The sequence below is a fragment of the Sarcophilus harrisii genome, chromosome 2 (assembly GCF_902635505.1).
Source record: "Sarcophilus harrisii chromosome 2, mSarHar1.11, whole genome shotgun sequence".
In the NCBI taxonomy this organism is placed as follows: Eukaryota; Metazoa; Chordata; class Mammalia; order Dasyuromorphia; family Dasyuridae; genus Sarcophilus; species Sarcophilus harrisii.
The window spans coordinates 486,722,083-486,738,488 of record NC_045427.1 but is presented as its reverse complement, the minus strand read 5'-3'; the positions used below and the strand labels follow the sequence as shown (position 1 = coordinate 486,738,488).

At 37.1% G+C, this 16,406-nt stretch overlaps 1 protein-coding gene across 1 annotated transcript in view; it reads right to left on the bottom strand.

The window, feature by feature from the left end:
- Nucleotides 1–16,406, bottom strand: part of RXRA (retinoid X receptor alpha) — a 426,208-nt gene that overhangs the window by 384,403 nt on the left and 25,399 nt on the right. The gene's annotated exons all lie outside the window — the stretch shown is intronic.

Genomic DNA, 16,406 nt, shown 5'->3' with positions numbered 1-16,406 from the left:
GGAAACTACATCGCCAACACATTGCTGCAACCAAAATAAAGAAATGGATAGAATTTAATCAGTGCCATTAAGCTGGTTGCACAGTGGTCAGAGTACCATCTGAACTTCACGGGGTCCATCTGCAATGACTTGCTATTTGTTCCTTGCCTGTTGCTTACATTGAATCATAGAGGGATTCAATGATTGAATGTGACAAATTCAGTATAACTTGTCCCAATTCCTGGAGAAACAATTCCAAAGTGCATTGACCATTACCAGTTCCTACCATCAACATGCTCTATAGGAAGCACTATATACTTATACATACAGATCTATAAAGTTTAAAACCATATTGAAGACTTTTGGGATACTCTGTACATATTATTTAGCAAGGAATAGCATTAAAATTCTGGGTTTGGAGTTGGCAGAATGGTGTTTGAATCCTAGGTATATCATCAGGCAAACACCTTCTAATCCTCAGTTTACTCATCTGTAAAATGTGAGTAATATCACTTTTTCCACAACAACCATGTGAGACATGCTGCTGGAGTACTATAGAAATATGAGTTAGTATTTTGACTATACAGGGATTCTAGATGCCACCCTTAATCTTCCAGGCAATAATGGCTTTTCTTTCAGATAATATGTAAGGGCATTTTGTAATTCTCTAATGCACTTACTATGTAAATTTGTGAACTATAATAAATAATATTTTTATTTATTCTTCTCTTAAACAGTAAACTCTATGAAGGTAAGGATTATGCCTTGTTCAAATTTAGTATATGTTCTGGTATCTAGCACATTGATTATCATATAGTGAATACTTAAGTATTTATTGGAGAAAAAAGAGGGAAGGAAGGAAAAGAAGGAAAGAAAGGAGGCATGGAGAAAGAAAAGAAGGAGGGAGGAAAGGAATGAAAGGACTGAGGAAGAGAAATAGGGGAAAAGGAGAAAAGAAGGAAGGAAAGAAGGGGAAAAGGAGGGAAAAAAGAAGGAAAGAAGGGAGGGAAGAAGGAGGGCTTAATATTTCCTTAGATATAAAGAAAGAAGGATACTAGGTGTGCAATAATAATTATGTCATTCTAAATGCTCCCAGTGCTACCAATCCTTGTGATTCTAATCAACCTCTGGCTGTGGACCTAGGCCAGCCCACATGCAACAAGAAGCAGAAAAAAACACTCTGTCCTTGAATTGGAACTCTCTTTCAGTGTCAACTACTGACTGTTGATAATCTCATTGACACTTTCTGACCTCCTGGATTCTGGAACCTGTGATCGTGGCAGGTTGTGATGCATCTTGAATTAGATTCCCTAGTTCACTTTATGACTACTGAGACCTAAGATATACATATGATTGATCAGCTTCCTGAGGGTGACCCTTACTTTGTAGGTCCATCCCCAAACTCCAGCATGCCATAAACTGAGAAAAAATTTAGTCCCAGAATTTAACTGAACAAACATTGCCTAAGCAACTATTGCATACCAAGAACTATTTTAAGGTGTTGGCAATATAAGAACATAAATGATTATAGGCTTTAATTGCAATTAATTTATACTCTCATACCAATAACCATGGTAGGAACAAGAATGAAATAAAATAATCATAGATTAAGATTCATTAAGGAAACACAGTATAATAGATAAAACATTGGGCTAGCAGCCAGGAAGACCTGAATTAGAATTCTGCTTCAGACATTTATTATCTATGTGATCCTGGACAAATCATGTAAACCTATTTGGTCTCAGTTTCTTCTTTTGTAAAATGGGAATAATAATAACATCTACTTCACAGGGTTGTTGTGAGGATCAAAAGAGATAATTTATTTTTAAAAAAACAGGTTTTAAGTTTTAAAGCCCTATATAACTGTTGGTCATTTCTTATATTTAGAGATGGAAGTGACCTTGGAGATTGTCTAGTACAATTTCCTCATTTTACAGAAGAAGAAAGGCTAAGTGAATTATGTGAGATTACATAGGAAGTGGCTAAAGGGTGATTTGAATCTAGGCAAAGTGCTATGAAAGATTTGAGGATAAAATCTTTTTTACATGGAAGGGTCTGTCAGAAGCCCTGGAAGAAGTGCTTCCTTCTTCCAGGAAGCAGTGGTAAGTGGTACCTGAATAGGGCCGCTGAATGAGAGACAGTTTCAGAGAGAGAGAGAGACAGACAGACAGAGAGAGACAGAGAGAGAGAGAAAGAGACAGAGAAAGACAGAGAGACAGAGACAGAGACAGAGACAGAGACAGAGACAGAAACAGAGACAGAGACAGAGAGATAAACACAGAGAGACAGAAGACAGACAGAGACAGAGACAGAGAGATAGAGAGATAGACAGAGACAGAGAGACAGACAGAGACAGAGAGAGACATAGGGAGAGACAGAGAGAGCTCAACAGATGTTATCCAGAATGCAGGAGGGAAAGTTTCAGCTACTTTGAAGTGGTTAACACTGCTGGAAGCCCAGTGTTTCTAACCCTCAGTATACCAGCTCAAACTCCCCATATGTTTCCGACCCCATCAGGCCTTTGTTTTTCTTCCTGTTCAGAGCATGAGTTTTCCCTAGTATGGCTACCCACCTACCCTTCTGGGATCCAGATGAAGATGTTAGGAGACTTCAAGAATATGTGGGATATTTTAGTCACTCTATAAAAACTTTATTAATATATAACCCCCAATAGTCAGATCAAGGGCATTCTTAAAGGCTCTATCCTTGACCTATGATCCTTTGCAGACACGCAGAGGCTTCCACCACAAAACTGCTTAATGTTTAACTTACAGGGTGACTTCCAGGTCTGCTAATGATATAACATTAACTTTACACAAATAAGTTAGTTCAAAGAAACTACCTGAAATCAATTAGTACACTAACAAAACTTATCCCCTTGGCCCCTCCAGGCTTTTATATTGCTAAATTGCTAGATTTTATATTGCTAAATATATCATAGCAGTGTGAATGACAGAAGAGGCCTTTGGGGAAAATAGGTCCCGCTTTTCCTTTTCTGCATATGGAGATTCATTTGGTTTATTTGATCTTGCTGGTACTCTTTTAAAAAAAACCTCAAGGGTTGGGATTATAAAATTTCAGTCTTGTAATGTTCCTTTGAGATCATGTAATTCAAATGTCAAACATATTCACTTCCTGAGCCAGATTAAAATGTAATTGAAAAATATTTAACAAAATAAATAAAAATATATAATAGAAACAATATTTACATATTGTTTCCTAAGTCTATGTGCAGCTCTTATATACAGTTTAGCAACTCCCTTTTCTATCTGAGTTTGCTACCACTGATCTAGTCTAATTCCATTGTGAATAAACTGAGGACTAGATTTAAATTGCTAGTCCAACGTTACTCAGCTAGTACATGTCAGAGCTAGGATATAAATCCAAGTTTTTTAAGCTCAAATGTTTTTTTCCATTTACTCCATAGTGGCAATTTTGCTTGTTGGCTTGGGAACCAGAATCCCTCTCCTCTAGAGCTGTTAGAAATTTCAAGGGTCATTTAGTGAAATTCCTTGTTGCCAAGAAGAAAAACCGGCAAAGATGAAAATAATAAATGTAATAGTTAACATTTATATTACACTTCCTGTGTCGTAGGCACTGTGCTTAGAGCTTGACTGTTATTTCACTTGATCTTCTTAATGCTGGGAAGTAGATGCTATTATTATTTCCATTTTACAGGTGAGGAAACCGAGATAAACAGAGGTTAAGTGTCTTGTCTAGAGTCACACAGCCAGATAAGAACCTGAGGTCAGATTTGGACTCAGATCTCAGTGATTCCAGGCTCCGACCTCTATCTGCCAGGAACTCCTTAAATGTGGCATTAAGTCCCTTCCCTAGTCTTGACTTAATTTCTTCTACAAATTAAGATACCTTGATTTTTGTGATAAATGTGTAACAGGAGTTTGGTGCCTGCAGACAACACCTACAAGTGAAAGAAAGCTGCTTCGGAATTTCTCTGGCCCTTCTGCTTTCACATTAAAATCCTGGAAAAGAGACAGTTGCAAGTCGAGTCCAGCAGAGACCCCAGCACAAGCTAATTGCCTTTCTGTGCCCCTGCCCTCGCCAAGAAAACCTACTCAGGGTTGGAGACCTGAAAGCACCAGTCCAAACCAACTAAGCTGCAAAGAGCATGAATTAGACTGAAAGTCCAAACCTTTTGTTTCATTCTATAAAATCCTACTAACAATTAGATGGAAAGACTATAAAGGAGAATTTACAGTGAGCCTGTGAAGGGAGACAGCTGGCTACAGAGTCGATCTTGATCTTTTATTTTTTTTCCCCTTCCCTAAAATAGCCACTGTCTTTGTGGGGATGCTATTATCAGAGCTCTGAGGAGGGGCAGTCGCCTAGCATTGGCTGACTTGGGATTGGGTCTTTGGGTTCGCATGGGATGATAGTAATGAAGGCTTTGCAGAATTGAGAATAAAGTCCAGATGTTTATGGTCCTGTTTCATTGGTCGGGTCCTAGTATTCTGTGAATCATCTCTGGTGAGTAATATGCCATCTCCCAGCCCCTCAAACCAGAAACATCACCTGGCTCTTTGGCTTGTAAAAAATGCCAATAAACAAGAAAAAGCTTCAAGTAGATACAAATGTCAGAGTGTAGGTGGGAGCCTACTGAAGGAATGGGAATGAAGAAGGCAGGAGAAACCATTGTGGCTTCCAGAAGTCCATTTAACATACAAGATTGAGAATTTCTGGAGGGCAAGGACTATGTCCTTTTCCTCACTATATGGATAGTATCTTATATTTCTCAGGCCTTTGTTGTAAACAAGGTACTTCCTCAAAACCATCCTACAAGGCAGTAGTTTTGCTCCTGTATTATGGGTATGGATAATGAAATTTCGAGGAGGAAAGTACAGTGCCCACAGTCATATGGTAAACTATGAAGTTAGAAAGGAATAATGATGGTGCCCAAAGCCACATGTCTAACAAGAAGCAGAAATGAAATTAGTAACAAGGTTTTCTGATTTTAAGCCCAGGTCCCATTCTACAACATTCATTGCGGTGTGCCTCTCAGCTCCACAGGCCTTTGTACCTGGGTCTGATCACAGTAATTGCTCTGAAGTGCCTCCCCCAGGACCCCTGTTCCACAGGAGAGACTGCTGTCTCAGACTTTTGGACAAAATCCCTCCTTTGGACGAGGGAAAATGTTGTATTCTAGCCACAGAAAAATTCATTAGCAAGAAGAGGACTGAGAAGGAAACTGGATTTAGAAGGTCCTCAGGTGAAAGAGACCAAACAGTTCTCTCTGAAAACCAATCTCTGGCTCCAATCAATAGCAGAATTTTTTCTTTCTTTCTTGCATTTTTTCCTCTTCTAATTCACTAGCCAGACAGGATTATTTGAATTGCAGCTCAACTCGGTTCTATTTCCTATGTTTCTGACCTTAAAAGGAACAAGCCTATCACCTTTGGAGACATTTTTCTATAATTTCTGTCCTCTTAGTGCTTTCCTTCTTTAGTTGGAGGCTCGTGTGTCTTAAAGACAGCCACCTGTCCTTTTCATGGCTTCTCTATAAATCAAGTTCATTGCTGAGATACATTTCCTAACAGGGCATAAATACTCATCTGTGGGTCATGGTGTGGGCAGTAATGGACACCAACATGAGGAATTCATGCTCTCTTCCCTCTACAAACAGGGCAATTTGGGCATGTCCTGATGGTATTGTTTCCAATAGGGGCCTCCATTCTATTTACTACGGTCCCTTAATGCCCATCCCTTTACAGTGGCCCAGGTCAAGGTAGGGAACATTTCTGTGGTTCAGGATGGGACAGGAGGGACTCAGGGAATCAGATAAATCAGCTGCAGTCTGGAGCTGGAATCTATCCTTGCTTGCATATAAGCTATGCTATCTGATAGTAGAAAGATAAAATAAGACAGAAGCCCAAAAAAACACTGACTACATATAATCTTGACCAGACAGGGGACCAGGGCTGGGAAGCAGCGTAAAGGAAAAATCCTATCACTTCTGTGTTAGGAAACTCCCAACTCCCCTTGGGTTAAAACTTTACCTAGAAGATTACAACTGTATTTGCAATTCACTTTAAGCCAAGATAAGGTTGCAATTTTCTATTACATAAATCAGCCCTTCTTAGCTCCCAGTGACTCATCTCTTCTCCTCCCTAAAGTCAGATTGCTTTAGTCCAATGATCTCTCCTCCTATCAATTATTCTATCAATGAATAAATAACTATTGATTGCCTACTATGTGTAAGGTATCTGAACTCCAAGAGTACTTATCTGTATCCGATTTTAGATTCATCTAGATGAAGGAGACGTTAGAGATCACCTCATTTAGTTTCCTCCTCTAGTTTACAGAGACCTAGAGGGAGGGTCATCCAATGAGTTCATGGCAATCAGCCTCTTGACTTCTGGTCTGATACAGTATAGCATAAAATGTCTTGGGATACTCTACTATTGCTTTTAGACTTTTCATGTGAAGTATATGGACAGCATACTAGTCTGGGAGTTAAGCCTGGGTTTTTGCCTCTTTGGGGCAGAGATTTCCTTATCTTTCTTGTTTGTATTCTTTGTATATAGCTTAGGAAATATTTATTGAACTGCCTTGTGATGGCCTTGTCTCAGCTGTGACCTTCAAGAGGGCAAAGGCTCTGACTCATGGATCTTTTTTTCCCCACAAACCTAAGACCCATACCGAAATGATACTGAAATGAGAACCCTTTAAAACTCTCCAGCATGAGACCATCACCAGTAGAAAGATTCTCTGTCCTGTACCTTCTCTCAAAACCTTGGTACTCTTCCCTCAGTATGATGAGAAAAGGACCCTAGAGGTCATTTGTTGTTGACGACCACAGCCAGGGAGAATACCAGACTGGGTCCTAGTTCTGACTGTCCCAAACCTTCTGTATGACCTTAAACAGAGGCCACTTCCTCTTTATGGCCTTCAGTTTCCCCATCTGAAAAATGAGAGGGTTGGATTACATGACATTCATGCTCCCATCCTACCAAGAATTGGATATTCTGCAGTTTCTCTGACTTTCTGTATCTGGTTTTCAGTCCCCTCCCAGTTCGGACCTTCTGTTTTCATGTTTTGGATCCTAGGGTTCTGCTAAATTTAAATTCAGCTTTCTGTATTCTAAGGACATTCCTGGCTATAGAACACTATATTCCAAGCCCTTCATTTGTTCTAGGATCAATTAATCCAGAGTCTTGCATTTTGACTCCTCTTGCTTCATACAGCTCAGCTTCCCCAGCTATCTAAGTTACAGGCTTAACCCATCACCCAAAACAGTGGCTTTTTCATGACCTTCCTCCCAAATTGGCCCTCCACACTTCTACTGACCCAAAGCTATGAAGCCAGATTGACCTTTAGGCACTTTAAAAGGAAAAGAAAGCTTTGCCTGTAATTTCAGGAGAGACTCCAATAGCTATCCGAAGCTAATAATTCAATTAGTTAATTTAGCAAACATTTATTAAACACCTTCTTCTTTCAGAACACTGAGTTAAGTACAAAGATTAATAAAATGTGATTTCTGTCCTTAAAGAGCTTACTGTCTTGTTGTGGGGCAGGGAGGGAGGAGGATGAAATAGCACCAAATGTGGGGGTATAAAGACATTAGATAGGTAGCTGTGCAATGGTTAGAGTACCTGCCTAGAATGAAGAGGAGCTGAATTAAAATCCAGCCTCAAATGCTTATCTAGTTGTGTGACCTGGGCAAATCATTTAACCTGTGACTGCCTCAGTTTCTTTAACTCTCAAATGGGGATAATAATATCACTTCTCTCCCAAGGTTGTTGTGAGGATCAAATAAGATCTTATTTGTAAAGAACTTAACACGACCTGTACTAGGTACTTGACCTATACTAGATTAAATAACTAGCATTTAGTTATTTAATGTTGGATAATGTTAACTATTATTATTGTCATTATTATATTACTATAAGCACTAAAAGAGTCTTCTTGTCCCATCCATCCAATCGTCTCTTCTCAGTTTTGGGGACAGCCCCGTGTCTTCTTTTTACCATCTGCGAGATTCTAATGTATACATGTTTTGTATATGTGGATGTGCACGTGTGCAGTTTTCACCTCTACACATTTTTCAGTCACTACTCCTGCTTTTGAGAGCATCTATTTATTCAAGAAGTACTTGTTCAGTACCTGTTGTGTGCAGTCCATGGTGCCATCATTGAATCTCTTTATTTCTTTCAAGACTCAAACTCAAGTATGACATTCTACCTGAAGTCTTTCTTAATTTCCTCAGCTAGCTCATCTTAGGCACAAGATTTATCTATAACAGATATATCTCCTCCCCAGTGTAATGAGGAGGATTCTTTGCATACCCTAAGTAAATGCTTTTCTCTTTGGGGAGGGAGTGCAAAAAATTCAATTATTCTTCCAGCTATCACTTTCTTTTTTTCCCTCAATACAATAGTATTTTATTTTTCCAAATACATGTAAAATTAGTTTTCAACATACATTTTTGTAAAACTTTGTGTTCTAAATTTTTCTCCCTCCTTCCCTTACCCTTCCCCCTCCCCAAGACAACAAGCAATCTGATATAAGTTAAATATGGGCAATCCTTTTAAACATATTTCATATTTGTCATGTTGTTTAAGAAAAATAAAACCAGAAGAAAAATAAAACCATGAGAAAGAAAGAAACAAACAAGCAAAAAGGTGAAAATGCTATTCTTGGATTCACATTCAGTCTCCATAGTTCTCTCTCTGGATGTGATTGGCATTTTTCCATCCTAAATCTATTCAGCCTTCACTTTCTTAAAGTGAACTTTCTAAGCACCTTTTATAAGGTGTGAACATTTCATGGAAAATGTAGAAATATAAGCTCCCTAAAGTCCTGGGCTGTCCTAGACAATATCAGAACATTCCTGAGGATGTCCAGAGGCCCTGGCCTAATTGCACCCATAGATAAAACTGAGGGAAAATAAATAAATGAATGGAGAGTTAAGTAAGTCCTGCTTCTTAACCTTTGGACTGATCAATCTGTGCTTTATCTTTTCTTCTTCCAGTCTAACTGTCTGTTTGCCAACGTCAGGGCAGATGGACACCAAGGCAAACAAAATTCTTGGGTAGGCATTGTGAGCCACCAAGCCACCAAGAAGACAAATTTCTAACTGGTTCCCCTTTGAGCTTAGGATCAGCACAATCAATAAGCATTTATTGTACCTACTATCAACTAGACACTATATTAGTCACTGAGAATAAAAAGACAAAAATGAAATCATCCTTGCCCTCAAGGAGCTTACGTCTTATCATGGAGACTTTATTTAGAAAAGTATATCAGATGATCAACTATGATAGACTCAGCAATTCTCAGCAAGTCAATTGCTGAGATCCAAGACAATTCCAATAGACTTAAGATGGAAAAAACCATCCACATCCAGAAAAAAGATCTATGGAGATTGAGTCCAAAGCATACTATTTTCACTTTTTGGCTTTGTTTTGTTTTTTCTTTCTCATAGTTTCCCCCCTTTGTCCTGATTTTTCTTTTTCTTTCTTTTTTTTTAAAGGAGAAAAAATGTTGTATTTTCTTCTCAATATTTTTTTATTATAACTTTTTATTGACACAACATATGCCTGGGCAATTTTTTACAACATTATCCCTTGCACTCACTTCTGTTCTGACTTTTCCCTTTCCTCCTTCTACCCTGTCCCCTAAATGGCAAGCAGTCTTATACATGTTAAATATGTTATAGTGTCTGATTTTTCTTTTTCAATGCGACTAATATGGAATATGTTTAGAATGATTGTACATTTAAAGCCTAAATCAAATTGCTTGCTCTCTTGAGGAGAGGGACATAAGGGAAGAAGGGAGAAAAAAAATTGGAACTCATAATTTTACAAAAATGAATGTTAAAAATTATCTTTCCATGTAGTTGGAAAAATAAAATACAATTAAAATAAAAAAAGAAAAGTATATGAGAGTATATACAAAAGAAATAGAATTTAGTTGTGGAATCAGAAGAAATTTCAGTGAAAAATGTAGCTTTGGGTCTTAAAGTAAAGGAATTATGTGATACAGAGGGGAGAAGGCAGGGTATTGCAGGTATAGGGAAAGATCAGCAAAAAAGCACAGAGATACTGTGTCATATATGATACAGCACATGCACAACAAGAGGGGCAATTTGGTTATAATGAAGGAAGGGAAGCAACATATAATAAAATTGCAAAGATAGATTGGGACAAGGTTGTGAAAGATTTTAAAGGCCAAATAGAGCTCCATGATGGAGGTAAGAAAGAAAAGGAATAAGAAAGGAATTTGGAGGATTCAATTTAATTCAATTCAACAAATATTTCCTGAGTACATGTCCAGCCCTGTTTCAAAAGAAATGGAGGATACAGAAAAAATAGAAGACATCATCATCTCTGCCCTTGAGGAAAATCATATAATGTCAGAGCTGAAAGGAACTTTAGAAATCCTCTGAAAAAATTACTCATTTTGCAGACAAGGGGAATTGACTTTCTGAAGGTCATTCACCCTGTTTAGTGAGTTAGTAGCAGGGACTCAGGCCCAGGTGCTTTATACTTTTCCCCAACATCTGTTGGTACCAATCAGAAAACAATACAAAACCATGTATAATAAGTGATATTAAGCTTCAATCAGTTGCTGAGGGAAAGGAGAAGTCTTGGTGATGGAAACTTTATAAGTGATAGATTTGAATAAACAGAGCGGATGGGGGAAATTCTGGATGAAGGAATTAGCCACTGTCAAAAGCAACTGTAAGAATGAGTGGGATTGTACACAGTAACAGCTAAATTGTGTGATTATCAACTATGATAGATGTAATTCTTCTCTGCACAATTCCAATAGAGTTGAGATAGAAAATGCCATCCCCATCCAGAGAGAGAACCATGGAGAATGACTGTGAATCAAACCATACTATTTTCACCCCTTCTTTTTGATTGCTTTTTCTTTCTTGTGTTTTTTTCCTTTTTGTTCTGATTTTTCTTTTACAACATGACTAATATGGAAAAATGTTTAAGATAATTGTACATGTATAGTTTATATCATATTGCTTGCTGTCTTGGGGAGGGGGAAATATGGAAGGGAGGGAAAATAAATTAGGAAGTCAAGATCCTATAGAAATCAATGTTGAAAACTATCTTTCCACTATTGGTATAATTGACTATTTCAAAAACCAAACTAACAGAAATCATATGATTATTTCAATAAATGCAGAAAAATCACTTGACAAAATACAATACCCATTCACATTAAAAATACTAGAGAGCATAGGAATAAATGGAGTTTTTCTTTTTTTCTTTTCTTTTTTTTATTAAAGCTTTTTATTTGCAAAGCATATGCATGGGTAATTTTTCCAACATTAACCCTTGCATAACCTTTTGTTTCCAATTTTCCCCTCCTTTCCCCCACCTCCTCCCCTGGCTGGCAGGTAGTCCAATATATGTTAAATATGTTGAAATACATTTTAGATCCAATATATGTATGAAAATTTATACAGTTATCTTGTTGCACAAGAAAAATCGAATCAAAAAGGAAGAAAAAGAAAAATTTAGAAAGAAAACAAAATGCAAGCAAATAACAACAGAGAAGGTGAGAATGCTGTGTTGTATTCCACAGTCTGTTCCCATACTTCTCTCTTTGGGTATAGATGGCTCTCTTCATCACTGAACAAGTGGAATTGGTTTGAATCATCTCAATGTTGAAGAGAGCCATGTCTGTCAGAATTGATCGTTATATAATCTTGTTGTTGCCATGTATAATGATCTCCTGGTTCTGCTCATTTCACTTAGCATCAGTTCATGTAAGTCTCTCCAGGCCTCTCTGAAATGATCCTGTTGGTTGTTTCTCAGAACAATAATATTATATAACATTCATATGCCATAACTTATTCAGCTATTCTCCAATTGATGGGTTTCCGCTCAGTTTCCAGTTTCTTGCCACTACAAAAAGGGCTGCCACAAACATTTTTGCACATATGGATTCTTTTCCCTCCCTTAGTATCTCTTTGGGATATAAGCCCAGTAGTAACACTGCTGCATCAAAGGGTATGCACAGTTTGATAACTTTTTGAGCATAGTTTCAAACTGTTCTCCAGAATGGTTGGATCCATTCACAGTTCCATCAACAATGTATCAGTGTCTCAGGTCTCCCGCATCCCCTCAAACATTCATCATTATCTTTTCCTGTCATCTTAGCCAATCTGATAGGTGAGTGGTGGTATCTCAGAGTTGTCTTAATTTGCATTTCTCTGATCAATAGTGATTTGGAGCACCTTTTCATGTGGCTACAAATACTTCCAATTTCTTTATCTGAAAATTGTTTGCTCATATCCTTTGACCGGCTTGAACTATTATAAATTTGAGTCAATTGTCTATATATTTTAGAAATGAGGCCTTTATCAGATCCTCTGGATGTAAAAATGTTTTCCCAGTTTATTGCTTCCCTTCTAATCTTGTCGGCATTGCTTTGTTTGTATAAAAACTTTTTAACTTAATGTAATCAAAATTACCTAGAGATCAATAATGCTCTCTAGTTCTTCTTTGGTCACAAATTCCTTCCTCCTCCACAAATCTGAGAGATAAACTGTCCTATGTTCTTCTAGTTTGTTTATAGTATCATTCTTTATGTCTAGATCATGAATCCATTTCAACCTTATCTTGGTATATGGTGTTAGGTGTGGGTCAGTGCCTAGTTTCTGCCATACTAGTTTCCAATTTTCCCAGAGGTTTTTGTCAAATAGTGAATTATTATCCCAAAAGATGGGGCCTTTGGGTTTGTCAAATACTAGATTATTATAATTTGACTATTTTGTTCTGCAAACCTAACCTATTCCATTGATCAACTTCTCTATTTCTTAGCTAGTACCAAATGGTTTTGATGATTGCTGCTTTATAATATAGTTTTAGATCTGGTACAAAATGGAGTTTTTTCTTAAAATGATCAGTATCATCTATCTAAAATCATTAGTGAGCATCATAATGTATGAGGAATAAATTAGAAGCATTCCCAATAAGATCAGGGGTAAATCAAGGTTGCCTACTATCACCATTATCTTTCAACATTGTGTTGGTATTAGCAATATGAGAAGAAAAAGAAGTGAAAGGAATTAGAATAGGTAATGAGGAAACAAAATTATCACTCTCGGCAGATGATATGCTTAGAGAATCCTAGAGAATCAACTAAAAAACTATTAGAAATAATTCACAACTTTAGCAAAGTTACAGGATACAAAATAAATCCACATAAGTCATCAGCATTTTTACATGTTACCAACAAAGTCCAGCAGCAAGAGATACAAAGAGAAATTCCATTTAAAATAACTGTAGATAATACAAAATATTTGGGAGTCTTCTTGTTAAGACAAAAATCAGGAACTATATGAACACAATTGTAAAACACTTTCCACACAAATAAAGTTAGATATAAACAATTGGAAGAATATTAAGTGCTCATAGGCCAAACTAATATAATAAAAAATGACAATTCTACCTAAATTAATCTATTTATTCAGTACCATATTAATCAAATTACAAAGAAATTATTTTGCAGAGAGAGAAAAAATAATAACAAACTTCATCTGAAAAAATGAAAGATCAAGAATTTCAAGGAAATTAATGAAAAAATGCAAATTAAGATGACCTAGCTATACCAGAACTAATACTGTATTACAAAGCAGCAGTCATCAAAACCATTTGGTACTGGCTAAGAGACAGAGTAGTTCATTAACGAAATCGATTACATTCACAAAACACAATAGTCAATGACTATAGTAGTCTAGTGTTTGATAAAGCCAAAGACTCTAGCTTCTGGGATAAGAACCCACTATTTTGACAAAAAAAATTGCTGGGAAAATTGGAAAATAGTATGGCAGAAACAATACCTAACACCTTATACCAACATACGGTCTAAATGGGTTCATGATTTAGATATAAAGAGTGATAAAAGGGATAGTCTGTCTCTCCGAGCTGTAAAAAGGAAGGAATTTATGGCCAAAGAAGAACTAGAGAACATTATAAAATGCAAAATTTGATTAATATTATATTACATTTGGATTATATTAAATAAAAAGGTTATGTACAAACAAAACCAATGCATACAAGATTAGAAGGGGAATAGAAAACTGGGAAAAAATTTACCTCTAAAGGTTCTGATAAAAGTCTCATTTCTAAAATATATAAAGAACTGAAGCAAATTCATAAGAATACAAGCCATTTTCCAATTGATAAAATGGTCAAAGGATATGAATAGAAAACTTTCAGATGAAGAAATTAAAACTACTTCTAGTCATATGAAAAAATGTTCTAGGTCACTATTGATCAGGAAAATGTAAATTAAGACAGCTTTGAGGTACCATTACACAACTCTCAGATTGACTAAGATGACAGGAAAGATAATGATAAATATTGGAGGGGATGTGGGAAAACTGGGACATTAATATATTGTTGGTAGAGTTGTGAAGTGATCCAGTCATTGTGGAGAGCAATTTGGAGTAATGCCCAAAGAACTATCAAACTATGTGTACCCTTTGATATTGTCTTTACTGGGTCTATATCCCAAAGATATCATAAAGGAGGGAAAGGAACCCACATGTGCAAAAATGTTATTGTCAGCCCTTTTTTGTAGTGACAAGGAGCTGAAAACTAAGTGGATGGCCATCAGTTGGGGAATGGCTGAATAAGTTATAATATATGAATGTTATGGAAAAGTATTGTTCTGTAAGAAATGACAGGCAGGATGATTTCAGAGAGGCCTGGAGAGACTTACATAAACTGATTCTAAGTGTAGTAAGTAGAACCAAGAAAACACTGTACACAGTAACAACAAAATTATGCGATGATCAACTCTGATGGATGTGGCTCTCTTCAACAATGAGGTGATTCAGGCCAATTACAATAGACTTGTGATGGAGTGAGCCATCTGCACCCAAAGAGAGGACTGTGGGGACTGAATAGTACTTTCACCTTTTTGTTGTTGTTTGCTTGCTTTTTGGTTTTTTTCCTTATTTTTTTTTCCTTTTTGATCTGATTTTTCTTGTGCTACATGAAAATGTGGAAATATGTATAGAAGAATTGCACACCTTTAACATATATTGGATTACTTGCTGTCTAGGGGAGGGAAGAGAGGAGAGGAAGGGAGAAAAATGGGGAACACAAGGTTTTGCAAGAATGAATGTTGAAACTATCTTTGTATATACTTTGAAAATAAAAAGTTATTACTAAAAAAAAGAGAAAACTATCTTTCCATATAGTTTGAAAAATAAAATACTATTGAGGAAAAAAGAATGAAAATGGTTTATGGAAGGGCAGAGAACTGACTGAAAACAGAGGATTGGGAAACAGAGGATGGTAGGTAAAGGACCTTGAATGTTAACCTTTGCAGGAGTTTCTCAATATTCATACCTACCACAAATTTGGGAATGGATCTTCTTTCCCAGTTGGACAACATCCTAAGGGAGCATGGGGGACATGGAACAGAGATGATTAACTTATTACCAATACCGATGCTATCAATTTGGGGCAGGGGACACTGGAAAAACTGCTTCACCATAGACAGGCAATCCATAGACTTGGTCTCATGGTGGTGACAAGGGTAGTGCTTAGGTTTGGGGGACAGGGAAAGAAGCCTATTCAGAATAGGGGAGAGAAGAAGTAATTGAGAAGCAACTTTGTTTAGGATAGGTCCCTTCTAAAAATGGACTTTATTAGGGAATTCAGAGCTGACAGTCAGGAGACATCTGGCCACCATGTGTCTATTTTGTTAGAGGAGAAACAGTAAACAATGTACCAGATGACTGACTTGGAGGTCCTTCCAGACAGACATCAGCCGGAGCTGAGCTTTTCATTGCCACAATGCATCCAACTATTCAATTAGATTTAAGTTAATGGGATAAGTATTCATTAAACACCTACTATGGGCAAGAGCATTATGCGTGGTGTGGTGGAGAGAGAGCACTAGATCTGGAGTCCAAAGACATGTCCAAGTCTTGGATTTGCCACCTACTTACCAATTTGACATTGGGCAAATCCTCTCCTCACCGGGTCTCAGTGTCCTCATCTGTTAAATATTGAAGTTTGGATTCGATGAGGGCTAAAATCTTTTTCTGCTCTAAAATCCTCTGATCTTTGGTGGAACTGTTTCTCCATTGTATCAGCCACAATGGAGTGCCCATTCCCCTTTAACTCTAGACTGCATTACTGAGTTCAGCTGCCTCTAATCCTTAAAAACAATTCATTCCCAGCTGCAAAGTGCAATAAAGGAAGGATAATCAGTATTAATATTAGTTATTGTTATTGATTTCAGCTTTAAAGAATTGATTTTCAGTCCTTACTGCACTGATGAGTCTCTTTGCTGAAGATGCATATATGAGAGAACCACTATTTTTAGACATTCAGTCCTTTCACTAAATGGGGGCATCAGAAAGATCACCCCCAAAAAGAGAATGAAGACCATGGCTCAGGAAAGAAGGGAGTGAGGGTAAAGGG